The sequence below is a fragment of the Schistocerca piceifrons genome, chromosome 1, assembly GCF_021461385.2.
Source record: "Schistocerca piceifrons isolate TAMUIC-IGC-003096 chromosome 1, iqSchPice1.1, whole genome shotgun sequence".
Taxonomy (NCBI): domain Eukaryota; kingdom Metazoa; phylum Arthropoda; class Insecta; order Orthoptera; family Acrididae; genus Schistocerca; species Schistocerca piceifrons.
This window is the reverse complement of record NC_060138.1, coordinates 264,232,338-264,256,937: the sequence shown is the minus strand read 5'-3', so window position 1 is coordinate 264,256,937 and position 24,600 is coordinate 264,232,338. Positions and strand designations below refer to the sequence as shown.

At 38.6% G+C, this 24,600-nt stretch overlaps 1 long non-coding RNA gene across 7 annotated transcripts in view; it reads left to right on the top strand.

Moving 5' to 3' along the window:
- Positions 1 to 230: 230 nt before the first annotated feature.
- Positions 231 to 24,600, top strand: part of LOC124789999 — a 34,373-nt gene continuing 10,003 nt past the window's right edge. The window contains exons 1-9 of one of the 7 annotated variants that reach the window (XR_007016199.1): positions 231 to 309; positions 6,671 to 6,731; positions 7,805 to 8,314; positions 8,477 to 8,591; positions 11,940 to 12,233; positions 13,148 to 13,334; positions 18,263 to 18,354; positions 18,536 to 18,634; positions 18,808 to 18,907. This is a non-coding gene — a long non-coding RNA (uncharacterized LOC124789999). Of the gene's footprint in view, positions 310 to 6,670; positions 6,732 to 7,406; positions 7,714 to 7,804; positions 8,315 to 8,476; positions 8,592 to 11,939; positions 12,234 to 13,147; positions 13,335 to 18,262; positions 18,355 to 18,535; positions 18,635 to 18,807; positions 18,908 to 24,600 lie in introns of those variants that run through there. The other 6 variants (XR_007016201.1, XR_007016204.1, XR_007016197.1 and 3 more) reach the window with 6 other exon arrangements.

The following is a 24,600-nucleotide window of genomic DNA, read 5'->3' as shown; positions in this document are numbered from 1 at the left end:
CTCGCCATTTCTCGATTGACTGAGTTAAAATCTTCCAGTTTACCGCAGCGTGTGTGTGCTCCAGCCTGCCTTTGGTATACCTGTGCAGGTTTACCTGACAGGTATACCGGAATGTGTGTGGCGGGCTTTAATGAAGAGGGTACAGAGGTAGATGTACATATCGATGTCTCATATTTCGCGATACTATCGTTTATGGAATTGTGCTTTCTTTCCGCTTTTTTCCTTTTCCTCTCTTCCCCTTGGATGTGGAATGGTAATTTTGTTAGCTTACTGAAAAAGAGTTTTTTTTGTGATTTATTTGTTGTGTGAGTGACAGATTTTTTTTTATGTTTTCTGTATTTTAACCAACAATATTTTGAACGTCTGTCGTTTCTGTTGTGATTGACTTCTTGTAAATACTTCGAATAGAAGTATTGTAAGGTAGCTAGTATAAAAAGCGGTTTAGTTGGAACACGTTTTATCTTCCACAGCTAAATACCAGTTATAACGATTTTAAAAGAATGATGGCTTCTTATGATTTTCCTGTATTTTGAAATAATACTTCATTTAAATAATTGTGATACCTGATTTTGTAGGCCAACATGCTACGTGAATGGTGTATCTTAATAAACCTGCTGCACAGACTGTCGCAGTGCAGGGAGAAAAGTTGTAAGATATTCAGATTGGAGCTGTTGTGTCAATGAAGCTACCTACGAAATTTTTGCTCCGAGCTAATGCATTAGGAATGCTGAAATCGCGTAGTCTAATGTTTTAGTTTTGGCAACGAAATAAATTCAGCAGTAGTTTAATGAATTGAAGCACCCTCCCCGCCCCCCTCAAATACGTGGTAAGACGAATCTGTAGCATATCTCGTGGTGTTTGTTACATAATTTGTAATGAAATACTCGTCGCCGACATCTCTGTTAGCCAAATGTGTTAGAAAATTTACCGAGCTGATTTGGTTACTGTCACTAAAAAGGCTAGCAAGTGAACACCGAGCTACTAGTTATTCTGTAGGTCAGTTTGTTACTGCAACATTTATTTGGTGTTTACATTCCTTGCTTCGCCAACTTTAAGTAATGCGTGTCTTCTTCCTTCTTTTTAATTAAACACATTCTTAGTGCTCGGTGTTTAATACTTTTTTTTCCCAGGAGTCTTTATTTAACAAAGACAGTCAGCTTTGGTAAATGGATACAAAAGTTTTGGTCATGTTTTAAATAGTTCTCACTTTGTAGTGTCTCTCAGTCAATAGCAGACGTACATCCGTTAGTGTTGGGATGTTAGTTCTGTGGTTTGGGTGGTACTAGGTGTCACAGGCAGTCTGCAAGAGCGCTACCTTGGAATCTAGGGCATAGACTTCTTACTCATTCCATGATTTTGAAACATTTGTTACCTAAATGATTCTGTGATTCTGTAAAGTGGTGGGTTTAGCATTGCCAAGTACAATGGGAAATACTGTGGATTTAGCTCTCATTGCGCACATTAATTTGGGTGTCTTGCTGGGATTAGCCGAGCGGTCTAAGACGCTGCAGTCATGGACTGTGTGGCTGGTCCCAGCAGACATTAAAGTCCTCCCTCGGGCATGGATGTGAGTGTTTGTCCTTAGGATAATTTAGGTTAAGTAGTGTGTAAGCTTAGGGACTGATGACCTTAGCAGTTAAGTCCCATAAGACTTCACACACATTTGATATTTTTTTTTTGCTGTTCATGGGAAATTCTGCTGCTGCTTTAGTACAGTGCCAGTTTTGGTGTTCCACTGAATCAAGGAGGGTGTAAACCTTCACAGAATGTGGCAGAAATAGGTTCAAATCTCTCCTTTGTTCTCTCATACAAATGCTGCACAGTATACTCATGATAGTTTATCTTTGGTCCAAGGAAGAAGAATGCCTGTGGTGGATTGCTGGAGCTATACATAATTTTATTGCCGAGAAATTGTAAATCCTTAAAAAAGGGATGTAATATTTAGGTCTGTTCATCTAGGCTTCATCAGTGGACACAAATGAAACAGTTGAAGAGAGAATCTGTACCATGCAGTAGAAAGGAGAACAAATGGAAAGTTACAAGGTGAAAAAGATGTGTAGAAGCTGGCACCTTCTCGATCCCTGTTTAGATTAGATTAATACTAGTTCCATGGATCATGAATACGATATTTCATAATGATGTGGAACGAGTCAAATTTTTGATAGTATTTGGTAAGTGACCAAAGACTTCAGTGGCAGTATAATTCACCCCTTTCTGTGCCAAAGTTAGATTTAATCTTGAATAGTGAAGATCATCCTTTCTCCTAGTATTGTAGTCATGCACACTGCTATTACTTTGAATTGGGTTTGTTTGTTAATAGCAAATTTCATAACAGAGTATATATACTGAGAAGCTACTGTGAATATCCCTAGATCCTTAAATAAATGTCTGCAGGATGATCTTGGGTGGACTCCAGCTATTATTTTGACTGCACGCTTTTGTGCAATAAATACGTTATCCCTCAGTGATGAATTACCCCAAAATATGATGCCATATGCAAGCAATGAGTGAAAATAGGCGTAGTAAGCTAATTTGCAATGACCCTTATTGCATAAGTAGCTGAACTCAAACCTTTCAGCAGATCATCAATGTGTTTCTTCCAATTTAATCTCTCACCAATGGAGACACCTAAAGATTTTGAATATTCTGCCTTAGCTATATGCTTCTGATTAAGGTCTATATTTATTAATGGCGCCATACCACTTACTGTACGGAACTGTATTTATTGTGTGTTATCAAAATTCAGTGAGACTCCGTTTACAAGGAACCACTTAGTAATTTTCTGAACGACATTATTGACAATTTCATCAGTTAATTCTTGTTTATCAGGTTTGATTACTATACTTGTATCATCAGCAAAGACAACTAACTTTGCCTCTTCATGAATATAGAATGGCAAGTCATTAATATATATTAAGAACAACAAAGGACCCAAGACCGACCCTTGTAGAACCCCATTCTTGATAGTTCCCCAGTTTGAGGAATGTGCTGATCTTTGCATATTATGAGAACTGCTTATTTCAAACCATATGCAACATAGTTTGAGCTATAAATTTATCTGTGAAGCTGGTATGGCTGCATAACATGTTAAGCTGGAAGCCAAAGATGATATTGTATTACTCATAGTGTGTTAGTTCTGCAGGCCAATTTAAAAGTACCTTTATAAGTTGTTTTGTATATCAAACAAAAATTTTTGGGATTCTCATAAAGGATCCACACTTCGAAGTAGATTTCACAAAGAAACTAATGGAAGAGACGAGCAGAGGTTTCTGTGAAAATTAGGAAATAATCCTATCCCAGCTTTGAGACAAGACATGTAGCTTAACTGTTCAATGAAGAATGTTACTGTAGCTAAGAATCTCAAACTTGATCATCTTCATCACAAATTTTGACACACACATGACTTACGGGGCTGCTAAAGGTCATTACTACATAACTAAAGCTAAGAATTTGTGAAATCACCTCTAACATACATAGGATTCTATATATGAAATTTGAACAGAATCAGTGATGATAGGGGGGGGGGGATTACATAGTATCGCTTAGTGTGTGTGTGTCCTATTTGAAAGAGACATATTTTTCAACCATTGTATGTATCAACCACCGTAAAGTGCTGGCAGCCAATGAAAAGTAATCTCTTGCTTTGAGTAACAGATGTTTGAGTAACATATGTTTGAGTAACAGATGACTGTTCATGATGTGCTTTCCTCAAGATTGCATCATTGCTTATACAATGGCAATAGACTATTGACAGATGAACCAGATGTCCTATCATTGAAACACAGAAATGTCAAAAATGTTGCCCACTCTGTACGAGGTGACGATTTGGTTGAGAGTCAGAGAAGCTAATGAATGTGAAAGACAAATAATGGCAAGGGGGGGGGGGGGGATTCAACATGTAACTTTCCCGCTGTGTATGCAATAAATATGTTTAATGTGAATGATAACAAAAGCAAACACACTATCGAACCTTGGATGTAGAGTTTAGACAGGAACGCTGTAGAAGTAACTCCAGGTGTGCCCCAGATAGGTGGATTGATACACTTCTTATTCATATTCTATATTACTGTATCCTGGCAGACAGTGTTCATTGTAATCTCAGGCCTTTTACCGGTGAAGTACAGTCTGAAAAAAGATGAAATAAATACCATGTCAGAATGTGATAAGATTACAAAATTGTTCTAAGATTGGCAAATAGTTTCAAATGTTCAGAATGGTGAAATTGTTCAATTCACAAAGTGAAAACAAGGATCTTTGATTACATCAGGATACGAATTTGGAATATCCACTTAGGCTCAGTTGTAGGTAAACCAGTTCAGTTCATTGGTGGGACACAATGCAGATAGGTTGCAAAGGAGTCTACTTACAAATCACTTGTGCATCTCATGACAGAATATTGTTAAAGTGTGTGGGAAGCATACCGAACAGGACTAACAGGGGACATTGAATGTGTGAATGTATACAAACCAAGGTGCTACAGATGGTCACAGGTTTGTTTCACTCTAGGAGGCTGTCAGAGAAATGTTGAAATATATGATTTGGCAGCCACTTGAAATAATTACCGTGTCAGAATACGATAAGATTACAAAATTGATTGATAGACGCCAATTATCCTGGGAAAACCAACTGAAAAAGTTTCTAGAACCAGTATTATGGGAAAAATCTAGAGATAGGTTTCATTCCCCTACATATCACTCCTATTGGGACTGTGAAAATGAGATTAGACTAATTCAGGTACCTCTAGAGGCATTTACGTAGTCACTCTTTTCCACGCCTTGTCCGTGATGTGACTGTGAAGAAACCCTAACATTTTGTACCATGTTAAGTATTCTTTCGGGTGGTTGACAGCATTTATATCTAAATGAAGAGGCCCGAATCCTGAAAGTGACAGATGGTCTAAAAGAAAACACATTTGTGGAATAGCACCTGATTGAATTATGCTATTTAGTGTTGATAATGGACAGTTCTCATCTAAAGCAACTTTAAGGATAAAAGACAACAGATATTCTGGTATGAGAATAGATTTTAGTGCTATTTATATTCAGGATTTCAACTGTTAATTTTCTTTGTGTAATTTCTAAGCCGTGTTTACACTTAATTCCAAAATATGTTTTTGGTCACAACATTGTTTCAAACCAAGTTGTAACGTGTTTGTAACCAAGTTTGTTGTTCGCGCCCCTGTCAACATTAAGTAACACACATTTTTACATATCTGGTCACATTGTCTGCTATACTGAACTGAAGCAAACCTTTCACATTGTGTGTTCATGTTGAGAGGTATGCTATGACAAATGAAGAGGATAAAGTTTGGTATTTGGTGCTGCATTGATAATACTCGGTGGTGTATGGAAAAGATGTAGCAATTGTTAGCGCTCAAAAGCATAAGATGTGGCAGGAATGACATGCTGTGTGAGTTGAATTTAGAAGACTTACATTTTTCGTAACTTCACTATGATGCTAGGTGGTGACCTGAATTTGAGTGTGTAGGAATACAGTAGGGACACAAATATGGGGAGAGCAATTCCTGTGAAACAGACTGCTGTTACTCTTCAGTTTTTGGCAAATGAGAGATTCCTGTAAAAGCTTTCTAGGCCCTATGTTTATTTCATATTTCAAAACCATCCACATCTTATAGTACCCACAGTTTGTGAAGCTTTGTCTGAAGGTTTGAGAGATTATGTTGAGGTCATTCAGTTATGTTACTGACTGAAACATATTCTATTGATCAGAGTTTTATATGTAGATTAACATTGCAGTAACTTCCATTTGACCGATGAAGTTATCTGTTTGTAAGGAATGCAACCATCTGGACTTGGACCCACTACATGCCGATTACAGTAACTCACCATGATTTGCCAAACCCAATTTCTTTCTCTGCAATGTCACTGGTGGTTCATGCAAATGTGGCAGGATCTGCAGTTCGTATGGTTGTAAGTGCTCTGACAGTAGTGGCAGGAAATTTTACAATTGAAAAGGGTCATTTAGAATTAGCTGCTTTCTGACGTTTCCACTTGACAGCCTGTCGTATGCTGATGTTGGGTGCCAAGGAAGGAATTTGGATGGAGATGTATTTAAGTATGCTTCTGTAAGATATCTCAAAAAATATTGGACTTGCGACATCATGGGTGCTGACCTGGAGGGAAAAATTTCCTGGCAGATCCGTTTCCATCTCAGGAAACATCATAAAGCCGTATCTGGGAAGACACAAGATGCAAAAGAAAGAATTTTTAACTATGATTGTCAGCAGACCACTCCTGCCAAAAATCAGCTATTTGCCATCAGACTGTCTAGGACAAGAACGGTTGTAGAAGATACATCTGTATTATGGCCTCATTATATCATGTCTTCTGAAAATGAATGTTGTTGCAGCCTCAGAAGGTAAAAACTATCTCAGCAGTGTGTGTCTGTGGATGCAGCTGTGGAACACTGTTTTTCTTAACAGCATAGATAGTCCCATGGTAACTGAAAAATGTATCAATCATTGTTGTAAAAGATGTTTCAAACTAAGTGTGATCATTATGTTACAAGGAAATATGAAACTGTTTACAATATTTGGTGTAGCTTACCAGCTGAGAATAGAAATATAATTAGTCTTAAATAAATGTGCTCATTTTGTGGCATAAGTGCAATTACTCTTAGACAATGTCTTTAATTGGCTTTTCTGTTACAGGTGGCTTGTGCAGCACAATCTCTCAGCATGGCAGTGAATACACAATGTCCCAGGAGGAATGGTAAATATTCATGAATATTACAGACATATTCGTTTGAAGCACAAAATAAAAAGGAAACTTCGTATGGGCATATGCTTCATTCTGGATGGTTTCAGAGCTAGAACACATTTAATGCCCAGGGTGGTTATAATTAAAATTTTCTTTACTTGACCCATTATAGATGGAAAAAGATTTGTTGTTTGGGTACCAACTTTATGTAAATGACATTAAGGTTCTGCACTGCATTAGTTATGGTGTTAGTTGTTTTAGTGTCATGACTTGCTGTTAGGGCCAGTATTCGTACAATGATGTAGGGTTGAAACACTAGAATATTGCATCCCAGCACAGGTCCAGTTCACCAATAGTTGCTGTGGCCTGCATGGCATGATCAGAGCATTAACGACAGTGTATGTTTGTGGTGGTGTTATTACCCTAATCAACCCTTATAGTGGAGATGAGAGGGAGTAAACCATCCGTCATTGCTGGAAGCTACTGGCAAATTGTTGATTTTGGCAGGAGTGGTCTACTGAATTGGAAAATTATTAGGCCTAATCCTGTTTAAACAGATTTATTTACTGCTAAACACACTGACATGTAAGGTGTGTGGCAGTTTAGCAAATTACCCCTTTTTACACAGTTGTACAATTTCCTGTAGATTCAACCAGAATCCTTTCTCAGAATCCTTCTCTAATTACGCACAAGCTACAGTTTCTATTGGAGTTCAGTGCTTGGTCCCTTACTCTGCGAATACGGAGAGATCCTCCTCCTGCCAAAGGATTTAAGAACAGGATTTGGAAATTTGAATTAACTGGCGATTTGGGAATTGCTCCTGGGGAAGGCCGATGGTCAGTTGTGCCACAAATGATTGAAGAAGTTAATGTTGTCATGGCTGAGAATGCTGGACCTGAAGTGTGCGATCTTAAATCAGTGCATGAGATGTGTCAAGACAGCTGAAGATTTCATGTGCCACCATTCAGAAACTACTTTGAACAATTGTGAAATGGTATCGATACAAAACGAACTTAATATTACCCACAAACTTCTGCTACATGATGCTGACATTAGAGTAAAGGTTGCTTTTATGTTTCTTGCAGGGATTGAAGATGACAATGGAATGTTTTGTGGAGTGGTGCGCACTTTATGCTCTCTGAACAATCATAGTTATCGCGTTTGGGGATCGTCGCTGCCAACGAACATTCATGAAGTTTACCTCCATAGTGCATGTGTCACTGTGTACAGTGGCTTCACACAACAGTTCTTTGAAGAACTTGGACCCCAAGGACCAAGCAGCATGAACAGCACACATTACTGTGATATGCTTCGCCAGCATGTGATCCCTGCTCTATGGAAGAGAGGTGCTGTGGACTAGACTGGTTGGATACATGATGGAGTTCCACCTCACATTGCTTGCAAGGTCGCTCGGTCACTCCGTGTTTGGAGAAAATTAAATCATTGGCTAATCATTCCAAACCTCATGGCTGTCAAGATCACCAGATTTGAACCTGTGTGATTTCTGGCTGCAGGGTTACCTGAGGGACAGGGTTTATCAATGGAATACTTGAGTATCGGATCTTCCACCTGGGATGCACTGTACAATCAATCAAGTAAGTTTTTTTTACGTCAGACACCACTCATTTTGATATGATGAAAATTGTGGGACACAATCTGAAAAGAGTGATAGAAATAATGTTTTCTGACTGAGAAACATGAATTAACGAGTAGTTATATTAATTGCCAATGGTTTGTAAGCAACTTATTCATTGCAGGGTAAACCCAGTTGAAGGATGGCCATGATAACTGTATTCAAACATGTGAAGCATCTTGGTGATTGGAGGGCAAAATCAGAGGAAGAATGACTATGACATTTACATAGTTAAACAAGTAAGTTTTCTTCTGTGTGTAACGAGTAGCACAAAATTTTGTGTAGACTATGATGAAAAGCTTACATACACAACTGGGAAATAATGACAGGAATATTTCTTAGCTGAGTGAATAATAGGGTGGTCACAAGAAATCATTATTCAAATGTTTATTGTGGAACCACAAAAACTTTCCAGTTGCGTAGAAAATGTTGACAGTTTCACCACAGCTTTATGAAATTGTCAATCTATGCCTTGAAAGGGACAGGTTTTGTAAAATTGGTATTTCTAGCAAAAAGTCTGCTTTTCTGTCATGAAACAAGAAATTCTTCCTAGAACCTGATGAACGTTACTCATCTTGCAGGAAATTTCAGTGTACTGAAACTTTATTTTCATCACTTTTCTGTTAAGTATTTTAAATTTAGCAGTTTTCATGTAGGGTCATGCTACATTCTGGCACTAAAGTGAATTAGGAAATCCTGTATTAGGACGGCCAGAACATAGACATCCATCCTCCCAAATCTGATAAAAGTGTACTGACAAATGCTCTACCATATTAGATTTATACCTAATGTAAAATACTTGTTTGCTCGTTCATACATACATGGAACAAGTTAGCTTCGTAAATGAAAAATATTTAAACATTGTTGATGGCAGCTCTTAACACTTAACCACCCACAGCTGTGATCCCATAGTTCTATTACATCTCTATGCTTGACTCTGCTCGGTTGAGACTTAGCACCCATATGATGCATGAGTTACTGAACTCGGGGTTATAAGATATTAGTACTACGTACTACAGATATTGTGCGTACTGTAGTGTTACAAGTATTCTGCCATAATATTTTTTGTCCTGAATTGATCTCTACTGAGAATTCTGTAACTAATCTCTAATTTTATATTGTGCAGTATTTTTAACTGCCTTTTTAAGAATATATATTTTAGTTACCACACGTGCGCAGACATAACTGCCCTCTAGTGACAGGCACAACAGCGGACCAGTGGTGAGAGCTCGTGGAAACGATAAATCGATATCAAACACTATTGACAGTTTTTGAAGACCAAGACAAGGCCCGTAGTTTCTTAATGTCAAACAGAACAGGGTTCCCTCTTACATAAAGGATACCCCTTATCTGTTTATTATTGTCAGATAGCCAGATACCAATGGCTTCTTTCACTGCACAGTCCCAATACTGCGACGCAGGGGCAGCCACTTGTCTCATCATACATTTTATATCCTTCACTGGAACATCCGCCAGTGCAGATTTTTCTGGCTGAAATAAACTTACATAGCGATGAAGCTCCATGCAGTGATTGTGGGAAAAAAGGGTTCAAATGGCTCTGAGCACTATGGGACTTAACATCTCAGGTCATCAGTCCCCTAGAACTTAGAACTCCTTAAACCTAACCAACCTAAGGACATCACACACATCCATGCCCGAGGCAGGATTCAAACCTGTGACCGTAGCGGTCGCGTGGTTCCAGACTGAAGCGCCTAGAACCGCTTGGCCACCAGCGGCTGGCAATGATTGTGGACCTTACGAATCATTTGTCAAATATAGAGTTTCCCGCAATGGCAGAGAATCTTGTAGACTCCAGGCTTTCTCAAACCCTAATCGTCCTTCACTGAGCCCAATAGAGTGTTTATCGTAAGCCCGCACATACGGACTGGTATCTTCGTGGATCACGTCATACATTGTACCAGCACAATGTCATCCTACGTACATTGGCAAAAAGAGCTTACACCATCACAGGTGCAGATAGTTTTGACACAACAACTGGACCTTTTAAAGGCTGTGTTTAAGCAGAATGGTTATACTGACAGTCAGATCCGTCGTGGTCTACAGAGTGGACCTTCGCAGGAACCAACAGAAGATGCAAGCGATTCCTATCTTTTGCGGGGAGCATATCTTCATAAAGGGGTAGAATTTGAAAGAAATTTAATATTAAAAGTGTGTTCCATCCCACTGCTAAGAAGGATCATTTTGGTTTGAGAAAGCCTGGAATTACAAGATTCACTGCCATTACAGGAAAGACTATATTGGACAAATGATTCATACGGTCCAGGATTGTTGCATGGAGCGTCATCGCCACATAAGTTTATTTCAGACTGAAAAATCTACAATGGCGGAACATTGTCTTACTGAAGGACATAAAATGTTGCACGCTGAGACACAAGTGGTTGTCCGTGTGTCGTGGTATTGGGATTGTGTAGTGAAAGAAGCCATTGAAATCCGGCTATGTGACAATTATATAAACAGAGATAAGGGATATCCTTTAAGTAAGGGGTGGAACCCTGTTCTGTTTGACATTAAGAAACATGTCAATAGTGTTTGATATAGGTTTGTTTCCGTGAGCTTTGACCACCGGTGCACTGTTGTACCTGTTGCTAGAGAGCGTTATGTTCGCGTATGCATAGTGGACCCACGGCCGGTGTTTTTGATTTCAGTTCTGGTGAGATAGTGCGACAGCCTACTCACCTGAAGATGGCAGCCAGGTGGACTGCTGAAATGTTGTGTCCTGATCACAAGATGATCTGACTAGAGACGTGACATATATACAATAGAAAATGTTATGGCTATTGTTCTGTTACTATGTGGATGAGGGAAACATTCCACAGGTATGTCTACAATGTCTCCTTGTGTCTGTGTACGTGCGGATGGGTGTGTGTGTGCGTGCGTGCGAGTGTATACCTGTCCTTTTTTCCCCCTAAGGTAAGTCTTTCTGCTCCCGGGATTGGAATGACTTCTTACCCTCTCCCTTAAAAGCCACATCCTTTCGTCTTTCCCTCTCTTTCCCTCTTTCCTGATGAAGCAACCTTTGGTTGCGAAAGCTTGAATTTTGTGTGTATGTTTGTGTTTGTTTGTGTGTCTATCAACATGCCAGCACTTTCATTTGGTAAGTTACATCATCTTTGTTTTTAGATATATTTTTCCCATGTGGAATGTTTCCATATATATGACATAGTAATTTGTTCCCTAGTGCACAAAATAGATCAGTAGATGTACACAGTTGGTGTTGTTAAGCCGCATACACACTGAGCCTGAAACATGTTTACAAAACATGTTTCCGGCAGCTTGATGTGGACACCATTTGGAAACATGTTTAGAAACACAGAAACATCTATCCATAGCAGTGTCGGTACAGATCAAAGGAAACAGTGTTTCAGGCTAACTACCACTTGTCACCGCTGCACGGCGCTAGCGTGTGTGTGTGTGTGTGTGTGTGTGTGTGTGTGTGTGTGTGTGTGTGTGTGTGTCGTCAACTGTTAAGTGGTGTTGTGTTTACTGTAGTGTCATTTTCGCTTTATTTTTCTAAAATAATGGAGTGGTCAAGGTAACAAATTGTTGATTTAATTGCCATGTACCAGGGAGAAGATTGCTTATGGAACGTCCAGAGCAAGGAATATAAAAACACTGTTAAAAAACACGATGCACTTGCGACAACTGCAGCAGCATTTGGCACGGGCAAGGGAAGTGTAGAGAAAAAGATACGATCGCTTGTGGTTGCTCACAGGCGTGAGAAAAGAAAAATTATTTCCAGCAGACCATCTGGTAGTGGTACAGACACTGCATATGACTTGAACTGGTTCAGCTATTGGCTGCTGCAGTTCTTGGACGATGTACATGAGCCGAAGGAGACAACAGATATTGTGGAAAATGAGGTACAAAAATCATGCTTGTTTGTCTTTATTTGTATTTTATAGTACACAGTCGCATTCACCCATAGTTATTTTGTCATGGTACACTTCCTTGTGGGCTTAAAAAATAATTAGCAAATTCATCTCGAATTTGTTTATTCATGGAAGCAGCTTTCCTTGGTATATTCTGTGCTGAAATGAAAACTGATGCAGTGTCATCTCGTCTCCACATGCCTGGAATCATCTCGCCGGTTTGTAAATCGTAGGAATCGAAGCTTCCATGTGGGGTGTACTGGTTCCTCGCCTCAGCATTTCGCCTTAAAAGATTGTGGAGACATACAGCTGTAAGTGTGACAGTTTTTGCCTTTTCCGGTTGTAGCAACATAGGTTTTCTAAACACTCGAAAAACTGAAACCATAATGCCGAAAGTGTTCTCAACAGCCACTCTGGCCCTTGAAAGTCTGTAATTAAAAACTCTCTCTTTTGAACCTTTAACATGTTTCCCCGGGTAGGGTTTCATAATGTTTTCCTGTAAGGGAAAAGTATCGTCTGCTACAAAAACGTATGGTAGGACCTTGGTGCCACCTGGTAAGCATTCAGCTTCATTCAGCTTGTGGCAAGTTAAGTTTCTTTTTGTTCATTAACTCATTTATGCTCGCGTCTTTCAGCACTCCACCATCTGATATTCTGCCTTGGCAGCCAATATCTGCGTACAAAAAGTTGTAGCTGGCATCGACGACAGCAGGCAGCACAATGCTGAATGAACCTTATAATTATAATCTTCGCTTCCACTACCAACAGGGCACTGTAGCACGATATGTTTCCTATCAATTGCTCCGACACACTGGGGGAACTGAAGAATCTGTGATAATAAACATGCTGTTTCACTACAGTCGTTTTCAGTCGCAGGTATCTAAAAGAAAGAAATTTGATTTCAGGTTTTCGTACATTCGCCAGAGGGCACAAATGAAGATGAAGAGGTTGCGGTTGGACCTTCCAGTCCTCCTCCATGAAAAATTAGAAGGATGGGCGAGAAAAAAGATATGCAGCAACCCTACAAGATTGTGTCTCAATTATTAACTAAAGTACTGCAAAAACAAGAAGAGAACAAGAACGATGAATGTAGTACGTATGGGCAGTATGTGGCATCAGTTTTACGGAAATTGCCAGAGTTAGAAAGAGCAAAAACAATGGCTTTGCTTAATGATGTGTCAATGAAACAGTATGTAGCGTATTAGGAAAATGAGCAGTCGACAAGGCGTATGAACGTGGCAGGGCCATCATCATCATCAAGTAATAATTCCACTGTTACATTTACGAGTTATGAAGACCATGACAACGCAATTGAAGAAGTTGTGTTTGATGAGATATGTAATGTAATTCAGAAATAACAACACTTCGAAAATGTGCTTATTTAACGATGTTTTTCATTTACTTATCTTTACATAATCCTTCAGTACTTCCACCAGAGCTCCACATACTTCAGGCACTACTTGAGATATTGCTTGTTTCGAAATGCGAAATAAATACACAAGGCTCTGAAATGAATCTCCTGTTGCCAGGAACCTAAGAGTAACTGCAATCCTTTGGTTGACTGAAATAGCTTTCCTGAAATTCGTATCTTTTTTTTTTTTTTTTTTTTTTTTTTTTTTTTTAAACAAATGGTGATATATTTGCCAGGTATTCAAAATCGGTAGGCGAGATCCGGGTGAAGTTGCGGAAGCCAGAGCCGTCTTCCATACTCAGCTCACGTAGCAGGTTATTTCCGCCAGTTCTTCTATAGAATGTTTTTCTCCACCAATGATGAGGACGCCTTTCATTTTGTTTGTGTAAACCTTCTAGTATTAATAATGCAGCACCACATATCATTATTGTTTCTTCGACATCAGACATAACGCAGCAGCAGACGATACGAACACAATAACACAAGGAGCACTGCAGACGGCGTGAACACACAACGAGAAATGTTTGCCACCAGTGTGGACGGAAACAGAGGCCAGAAACAAAGTATGAAACATTTGCGAAACATCGCAGAAAACGTTTCCAACAGAAACATGTTTCCAGTGGCAGTGTGTACGCGGCTTTAGATAAAGATACCCAGTTTTTTAAACAGTTTCTTATGAAGAACCTGAGTACTTTTAAATGTTATACTTATGGCCCTATTCTGCAGTTTGTTCATGTTTCATGCATTTAGTCCTGTGAAAAGAACTCGGGAAGTATGTATTGGGTACACTATGAGGCATTGCATGTTTTAAGCACTGTATTTTGTACCTTAAAAAACAGTTTAAATGGGGATGTTTTCATAAGTAAATACAACAACATTTAAACCAAAACTGAAGCAATAAGAGGAAAAATAGACAAAGGTAGGTGTAAAAATAAGTTTATAGATATATGTTAATGCTAACATTTATTACATTAATATTATTTAAATTTATGAGCTGAGGTTGGTAATAGCTTTTACAATAATGGCATATGTTTAGCAGGAGAGTGTCCATTCAAACACAACTTGTAAGAGGAGCAGCCCTGGTTATTCATCTACCTTCTCTTGATATTTGGTCTTGGATTAATTTTACCTCCATTTTAGCCATTTCATTCACTGTTTTTTATCTTTAAAATAATGTTCACACACCACTCTGGACTACTATTGAAAGTCCTGTATCTTTTTAAATATCTCCCAAACTTAAATTTTGAGAAGAATAAACTACTTTGTCCAAAAAACATATTTACTTGTTTAGCATTGTGTTCCTTTCACTTAGCATCAGTCATTATTATTTTCTATTTCAGCCTGAAACTTTTTGACTTTGACAATGACTTGTCTTCAGTGTACCTGTATTTAACAATAATTTTTCAAAATTATAAGCCTTGATTCAGAGCTGAGGTGAGTTTGGAGTTGTTGAACAATATTTTCACATAAATATTGATTACAAATAAACGAACACATTCAGTACTTCTTGTCTGGATAACTTAATGAATACTGTTAATTGAAAAATTTGTGCCGTAGATGCTTTTACTGTGTCTCTAGATCAGTTATATTCTTACTACACCTATCTTAATGTAGATATTGTTTCAGTAATCATGCCTTCAACACTGTGACTTATTTCGAGACCTGTTTTCTCTGGAAAAGTAGTTTTCCTGTTTTACTGCATTGCCTCTGCTCCCTTTGATGTACTGCTGTAGTCAGATTCAGTCAGTTTGCACAGGTTGAGGCTTGGATGAGGATTGCATCATGAAAGATATGAATGAAACATCCCCCCTTGATTGTAGCAATCTGAACTTTTTGCTTGTTTCCTTTTTGTTGTTCATTACTATAAGTTTCCTGCCATTGCTTACCATCTACATCTATACTTTGCAAGCCACTGTGTGGTGTGTGGCAGAGGGTACTTTTTGAATAACTATCACTTCTTACCTTTCCTGATAGTCACAAATGGTTCACAGGAGAAACAATTCCTGGTAAGCAGTGTGAGTTTGAACCAATCTGTTATTAGATTCATGGTCTGTTCTTGAGACAAAATTACTGGGAAGCAATAGTTTGACTCATTTAGGAATGTACACTTCCAGAATTTTAACAGTAAAAATCACTTTGTGGTGCAGAATTCCTCTCTCGTAGCATCCATCACTAGTGTTGAATGAGAGTTTCTGTGATGTTTTTGCACTCACAAAATGAACATATATCAAAACCTGCTGCTCTCCTTCGGATCTTCTCTATCAATCCTATTGGGTACGGATCTCGAACTGATGAGAGAGGTGCAAATGTTGGTCAAACGAGTGTTATGTAACGTATTTCCTTTGTGGTTGGGATACACTTCCTGAGAAGTCTTCCAATGAATAGGGCATTTGCCTTCCTTAATAATTAGTTTTATGTTATTGTTAAACTTCAAATTGCTCTCTATGCTTACTCATTGATATTCTAAGAATTCGGTTGCTTCTGGTAATTTTTCTTCAGCTGAGTAATCGTACAATACTGTCCACCCACAGTAGCTGAGTGGTCAGCGCGACGGAATGTCAATCCTGCGGGCTCGGATTTGATTCCCGGCTGTGTCAGAGAGTTTTTTCCCCTCAGGAATTGGGTGTTGTGTTGTCCTAATCATCATTATTTCATCCCATCGACGCACAAGTCGCTGAAGTGATTTCTTTTAGCTCAATAGATTCAGGATGTGTATGTTATTACTCCCTGAAAATTTAAATACTCTACTCAAAGTGGTTTAGGAGATTTAAGGAAAAATGCAATGGAAAATATAAATTTTCAGGAATGGCTTCTAAAGTTTCAAAAGTCTGTAACTCTCTTAATATATATGCTTAATTTTATTTTTAGTCACTCAGAAGCACCCTGCACCATACTGTATATCATCCTCTTGACCTTTTCTTCTTTCTGGACTCCTTAGTGGCCAACTGTGCTGCATATTCTGCTTTATCAATGCGAACCTTGTCCATCTGTTCAAGTTCTCTGTACAGTTTGCTCCAGGATTGATTCTCATACGCTGCAGCATTTTCACCCAACCAACATTGCCATTATTAAAAGCAATAACAGCATCACTGACCCCCATTTTAGTGTCTTCATACCAACAAAAACATATTTGGGTAAGCAAGTCCATGTAAGATCATTGAATGACTCATTGGGATTTTGAGTTTGACGATGCAGACACTTCTTCAGTAATTCAGGATTTGCCAGGTCTCTGTAAATAGGTTTTCTGACATCCATCACTGCTGCTGGGATGGAATGTTTATGGCTGTATGAACTGTTTGAGTACTGGGTATTGCGGTAATTGCACCATGAAACAGGTCCAGGAGGTCAGAGGTGGTGTACCGGTTTTTCATCAGTTGACAGCCTGCGGAAGAAGGTAGCCCATACTGCCTGCTTCATTTTCAACAGATCTTCAGTATTATTTGTAAAGGATATCCCATAATGCTGCTGTACTTCATCAGTCATTTTGTCTGTCAGTCTGCCTCCTATGGTTTTACCATCAGAAAGCTTCCTGTCTCTCAAACTTCGTTTCAACTTCCTCAACCTGTTTCCCACCCTCTTCTGGGCATGACGAATACACACACGTAATTTAACCTTTATAACACGGCAATCCACAGCCTTCTATATATATATATATATATATATATATATATATATATATATATATATATATATATATATATATATATATATATATATATATATATATAAAAGAATACCACAACTTTAGGAATTTAAAACTCTGCAACTACAAAAGGCAGAGCTAAGCACTATGTGTCAGCGAATTAAGGGAGCTATAAAGTTTCATTTAGTTGTACATTTGTTCGCTTGAGGCGCTGTTGACTAGGCTGAAAACCAAACTACCCGAGGCAGCCTGTGACAGAGCACTTCATCACTGGCCTCCAAGAAGCCCTGATCTTACCCCCTCCGATTTTTTTCTTATGGGGGTATGTTAAGGATATGGTGTTTCAGCCATCTCTGCCAGCCACCATTGATGATTTGAAACGAGAAATAACAGCAGCTATCCAAACTGTTACGCCTGATATGCTACAGAGAGTGTGGAACGAGTTGGAGTATCGGGTTGATATTGCTCGTGTGTCTGGAGGGGGCCATATTGAACATCTCTGAACTTGTTTTTGAGTGAAAAAAAACCTTTTTAAATACTCTTTGTAATGATGTATAACAGAAGGTTATATTATGTTTCTTTCATTAAATACACATTTTTAAAGTTGTGGTATTCTTTTTGAATCACCCTGTATTATATTTAAAACAATAAAATAAAATACTTCCCATGTGAGTTTATAAGTGATTATTGGTTTATTCAGAAAATTGCAAATCTTATAATGCGATAAAAATCCGAAAATGTGAAAAAAGGTGTTTTTTTCCATACCAACTCCCCTTAGTATTATAAGTTGAGCTGAGACTTTTCCATTTTATGTTCTGGGTGACCAGTGGAAATTTTTTAGGGGGGCAAAGTTCACTAAAGGTGAGGTGAAAAGCGTATTTTCCCCTATACCTTATACATAGTTAACAAGCTTACTTTAATGAATATAAATATTGATTTTTCCTTGGTTTTGTGTGTTGTTTGCAGGGCAAAACCAATGGATGAATGGCCGTGATGATTGTAAATTCAAACATGTTGTCCATCTTACTAATTGGAGGCAAAATGAGTTGCGGTAATAAGTAAGTTTTCTTCTGCCTTAAATAAGCACCATGTATTTGTGTATAAACTGATGAAAACTGTGGGACACAATCTGAAAAGAATGATAGAAATATTAGTTTCTGAATGAATAATTTTAATTAAAAAGTAATAGTATTGATTTTCCATTTTTTAAAACCTATTTCTTGTTGTTGCCCAAAACAGACACACATGACCCTGACAACTATATGCGGACATGTAAATCATTGTACTTACCGCAAGACAGAACTATGGACAAATTGAAGTTATCGTTCAACTGAACAAGTAAGTTAATTTTTGTTTTACAGGCATCTCAGACATTTCTGTAGAGACTGTGATGAAAACTGTGGGACACAATCAGAAAAAAATGATAGAAATATTATATTCTGAGAAAACAGTTCTTCTTAATGATCATTACTGTTTATTTTCAATGGTTTTCAAAGTTCGTTTCTTTACAGAGAAAAACTTGTGGACAAATGGACATGATGACTAAATTCACACATTATCTGATTTGTTGGAGCACAAGACATAATTGTGATGAATGTGTGATTAAAAGAAGTAAGTTCTTTTCTGTAAAAGGCACCAGGTAATTATATACGACTGTGATGAAAAATGTGGGACACAGTATTATGTGGAGCACTTCCGGTGTTCAAACATCAAAAAAAGTTTTGCATCACCCCAGTTCCCAAACTCTTGAAGATAGATGTTGACTGTTGATACTATATCACAGACACAGTCCCTTTCTGTTCAGAAATGGCACTAAACCCGCCCAAAGATGTAAACAACCATGCATGAGCAGTGCCTATTAGGCGGAGGGGGTCCAACAGCCAATCAGTTCCAGTGATTCCACCAGGAAGGATGTACAAGGCACATGTTGTCTGTAGTTCAACCATGCCTGGATGGTCAATACCACAATTCGATCGTGTCTGCGTTATTAGTTTGTGCCATGAAGGGCTCTCAACAAGGGAAGTGTCCAGGCATCTCGGAATGAACCAAAGTGATGTTGTTCGCACATGTAGGAGATACAGAGACAGGAACTGTTAATGACACGCCTCGCTCAGGCTGCCCAAGGGCTACTACTGTGGTGGATGACCACTACCTATGGATTATGGCTCAGTCTGACTGCAATGCAACCATGTTGAATAATGCTTTTCGTGTAGCCACAGGACGTTGTGTTAAGACTCAAACTGTGCATAATAAGTTGCAAGATGCGCGACTTCACTCCCGACGTCCATGACAAGGTTCATCTTTGCAACCATTACACCATGCAGCGTGGTACAGATGGGCCCAATAACATGCCAAATGGACAGCTCAGGATTGGCATCGCACACTCTTCACTGATGAGTGTCGCATATGCCTTCAATCAGACATTCATCGGAGACGTGTTTGGAGGCAACCTGGTCAGGCCGAACGCCGTAGACACACTGTCCAGCAAGTGCAGCAAGGTGGAAGTTCCCCGCTGCTTTGGGGTGGAATTATGTGGGACCGACGTACGCCACTTGTCATGGAACGTGCCATAACGGCTGTATGATACGTGAATGCCATCCTCCAGCCGATAGTGCAATCATATTGGCAGCAAATTGGCGAGGCACTCGTCTTCATGGATGACAATTCATGCCCCCATTGTGTACATCTTGTGAATGACTTCTTTCAGGATAACAACATCGCTTGACTAGAGCGGCCAGCATGTTCTCCGGACATGAACCCTATCGAACATGCGTGGGATAGGTTGCATAGAGCTACTTGTGGTCGACGTGACCCACCAACCACTCTTAGGGGTCTATGCCGAATCGTTGTTGAGGAGTGGGACAATGTGGATCAACAATGCCTCGATGAACTTGTGAGTAGTATACCACAACAAATACAAGCATGATTCAATGGAAGAGGATGTGCTACTGGGTAAATTTTATGCACAGGTTCCAGAACTGAGGTGATGCAAAACTTTTTTGATGTGTGTATTGTAAAAAGCCCATTAAATAAGGCTTGTGCTGCACACAATGCTATATGTTCATAGAATTAGACTTTATACAACACTTAATGAGATGAAATAAAACTGATGACTTAAGTTAACAGTTTACCCTTTCTGTACTTAATGTCTGCCAGTTTAAGTAACTCATCCTGTCTACATTAAAAAAATAAGAAAAGTATGCTTTTGTAGTTATATTAATATGAGATTTTGGATTCTTGACACAATTTCTTTCAAGCTAAATCATCATGAAATGCCTCCAGACAGCAATTTTGAGATCTGTTGCTATAGAATTGGTAACTCTTAAATGTGCAGCACTGTTCTTGCCCAGTACACAGTTCATTTTGTTTCTCAGAGAACTTAAATACTTTTGCCGCCAGTCTCTGAAAGACTTTCGTACTAACAGCATGTTCAGAATATTCAGTATTAAATATTTCTTCCTTCCACATGAATATAAAGGATACATTATTCCTGAGATACATCTTCCAACAAATTTCCTATTACCCCAGATCATTTAATACTCAGATTGCCTGCCCTTAAGGCAAAACGAGCAACTGCATAGTTTTTCAAATGGGCAACAGATGTTACAGGTGATGCAATGGTGCTCATTGAGCTTGTGTTTGTTGCTGATTAGCGGAAGTCAGTGTGTTACATACTGAATACATTCATCCACAACCAGTTGTAGGTGCAACTTCAGTTTCTCTTGTGCAATTTTTCCCTGGTTTCCAGTCGATGAATGCGTATTTGTTCCTGTAATTCTACAAACTAAGATTATTTCTACTGTAGGGACACTGCATAAAATTACATTTGGAATAAATAAATCAAATTTGTGAAGAGTAATACTGTTTAGCGATTCTCACAAGTTAGTGCTTACAAGCAAAGAGTATTGCAATAAAAGCTTTCTGATAATTAGTTAGATCTATGCAGTCGCATAATGTACATACTCGTTGCCCTCCATGCCCTTTTTTTCTGATAATGCACACCTATATGAATTAGAGGAAAATGAACTCTTCTTAAATTCTTTAAAACTAGCTGTGTTGTCTGCTATATCATTCTGCAATTCTTAATTGGTATAAAAGTTTTGACAGCGGTGACTGCTGGAACTAACCTGGTTGCAAGACTGTAAATTATCAGTTGCCTTGTTTCATTCCTATCAGTGTCATACATCACCCAGATGTCTTAAAGAGAGAATAAAAAAACCAACAGCACTGTTGAAAGTGAGGTCACCACTAAGAAGATTGTTCTGTATACTTTTCAATAAATGTGGAGCATTGTAAATAGCAAATACTGCACATCCATTTTCACAGAAATAAGATCTTTTAGGAATAACTTGTAAATTCTTGACCATACTTAAAATACTAGGTCCCTTTTTATGTTAAAGATAAGTGTTCTGCATTTTTTTCCAGTCTTCAGTTTCTAGGAGTGTGGTCTCTACTGCAAGGGTATTCTAAGTGTGGATAAAATTGAGTGAACGGACATCAGTGAAAACAGCATTCTGTCAGCTGTAAATGGTAGGCGGATTTGAGCAAATATGATTCGTGAAAGTTCATTTCCTATCCACTGTACCTCTTGTTATTCCTGAAAAAGTTTTGAAACATGTTCTAGTTTCTTCTTCTATGCAACATTTGCTTTGTAAATGAAATAAATACTGTCTATAATGTCATTTTCCATTTAATGCTGAGCTTTTTCACAGTGAGAAAAAATTTAGTTGTAAACGCATAAAACCGAGTAAGTGGTGTGTTGCAGCATCAATTGATTGTCAGATTTTGGAATAATAGTGAAGATTGCTGGAGCTGCAATTCAGAGTTATAAGCATGCCATCTCCATATGTTTCATGCTTAGTCACACATTCAGGTGCCTACATACTTACTTCCGTACTCAATTTTGCTTGCTTCGTGACAAACAGCAAGCAAGATAATCCTATCTCAGTAACGAAGATTTACGCTGTAGCTGTAACTAGTGTTGTCATAGTGTATGACAATTATTACTGCAAAAATAAAAATTAACAAAAGCAGCATTTATAGAATTGACACAGTATGTTTGTTGTTTCCTGAGTGTTTGTTGTTTCTCTCCAGTGTGAAAGCTCCTTCCCAGGCACAAATGTAATGAACGCTGGCGAATTGTCTGCAAGTGCTCATTTGCTTAGGTTTGCGTGTACTTGCCGCTCTGAAAACGAGGCCCTATGATCCTTCTCTCATGTTCGTTTCTGTTTGCTATGCAACAGGCTGTATAAAACAATACTGATTTCATATGACAATATTTCAGTCGTTGGTGGCCAGTCATAACATTCTTTTTAATTGAAATTATTGCTACCATTTGACTGTAAGTTTCTATTGTTATCTGTAAAATTGTTTTCAAGGAAAACATGAAAACTTAAATGTCCTTTAAATTGTGTTGATCAAATGTTTTCACTTAATGTCTTGCACTTAATTATCCATGTGTTTTATTGGTTTTGTTTTCACCTTGCAATTAAAAATGACTCTAAAGTCGACATTTTGATAGTGAAATAAGTAAATAATAAAAACTTAGTCAAATGGCAGCAATGATTTAATTTAAAATATTGCACTGCCTGCGGAGGAAGTGCAGTTACTGCCTCATATTGACATTTAAAACAACAAAATTTAGAGAGGATAGAGTGATTATGGACCTTTATTGGTACTTACTCATAGGTAGTATATTCAGTTTCCCAAATACAGACTCCCAATTGCATATATTATTTTTGACAGGAAGTCTATACCATATCATTTAAGAGAGTATTCAGATAACTGTTTTATGCAACAAACTGATATCCACATAACATCCATTTAAGAGGAGTTGGAACGTAAAAAAAATTTCCACATTTTCAGACTTCTATCACATTATAAAATTAGCAATTTTCCAAATAAAATGATAAATCCCTTACAAACTCACATGGTAAGTATTTTATTTTATTGTTTTAAATATAATATACAACAGTTGAAAATGTAAAAATTTTTACATGCATTGCTTAAAGATCTAATAAAATCGGTATATATACGAGGGCGGTTCAGAAAGTAACCTCCGATTGGTCACAGTGCGGGTTGTGGGGGGAGTAGCGACGCCATCTGTGCGTTCACGCACTCAACAGGTCAGTCGGCATCAAGCCGTGGTCGAGTGAACGTCGTACCTGCGCTAGTTTATTTTTTGTGGCAGTTTGAAATGTGTGCTGCAATAGAAAACCCCGCCAAATGTGAAGTGCGTGCTGTCATAAGGTTTTTTACAGCCAAAGGATATTCTGCAGCAGCTATTCATCGTGAGCTTTGTGGCGTGTACGGACCAAGAGTTATGAGTGACGGAGTTGTCCGTGAATGGGTACGTTTATTTAAAAGTGGACGAGAAAACATTCATGATGAAGAGAGGAGTGGTAGACCATCATTGGTGACTGACGAACTCGTTCAGACAGTTGATGCAAAAGTTCGTGAAAATAGACGTTTCTCAATGTCGGAGTTGTCTACTGGTTTTCCACAGATTTCTAAGACACTCTTGTACGAGATAGTGACAGCAAGATTGGGTTACCGTAAGTTCTGTGCACGATGGGTGCCCAAAATTCTTACCGACCACCACAAAACTCAAAGAATGGCCTCTGCATTAGACTTTCTGTCACGTTATGAGGACGAAGGAGAACCATTGTTAAACAGAATCGTGACCGGTGACGAAACCTGGATTAAGTACGTGAACCCTGAGACAAAAGAACAATCAAAGATGTGGGCACATTCAAATTCGCCTACCAAACCAAGAAAAGCCTCGCAAGATTTTTCTGCCAGAAAACTGATGGCAACGGTGTTTTGGGATGCCAAAGGGGTGTTGTTGGTTGAATTCATGGAACGTGGTACGACCATTAATCAAGACGTGTACTGTGAAACAATAAAAAAGTTACGACGGGCTATACAGAACAAACGCCGTGGTATGCTGACTTCCGGTATCGTTTTTTTCCACGATAACGCCTGTCCTCACTCTGCTCGCAGAACAACGGCCCTTCTTGAGTCCTTCAAGTGGGACGTTATCAACCGTCCACCTTACAGCCCAGACCTGGCGCCAAGTGATTATCACCTCTTCATGCATTTGAAGAAATGGCTCGGGTCACAGCGGTTTGATGACGACGAAGAGCTCAAAGATGCGGTCACAGGCTGGCTCCAGGCACAAGCGGGTGATTTCTATGCAGAAGGAATTTCAAAGCTTGTGAAGAGATACGATAAGTGCCTCAATCGCTATGGAGACTATGTAGAAAAATAGTGCAAAGATGTAAGATGTATATATTAAAATATTT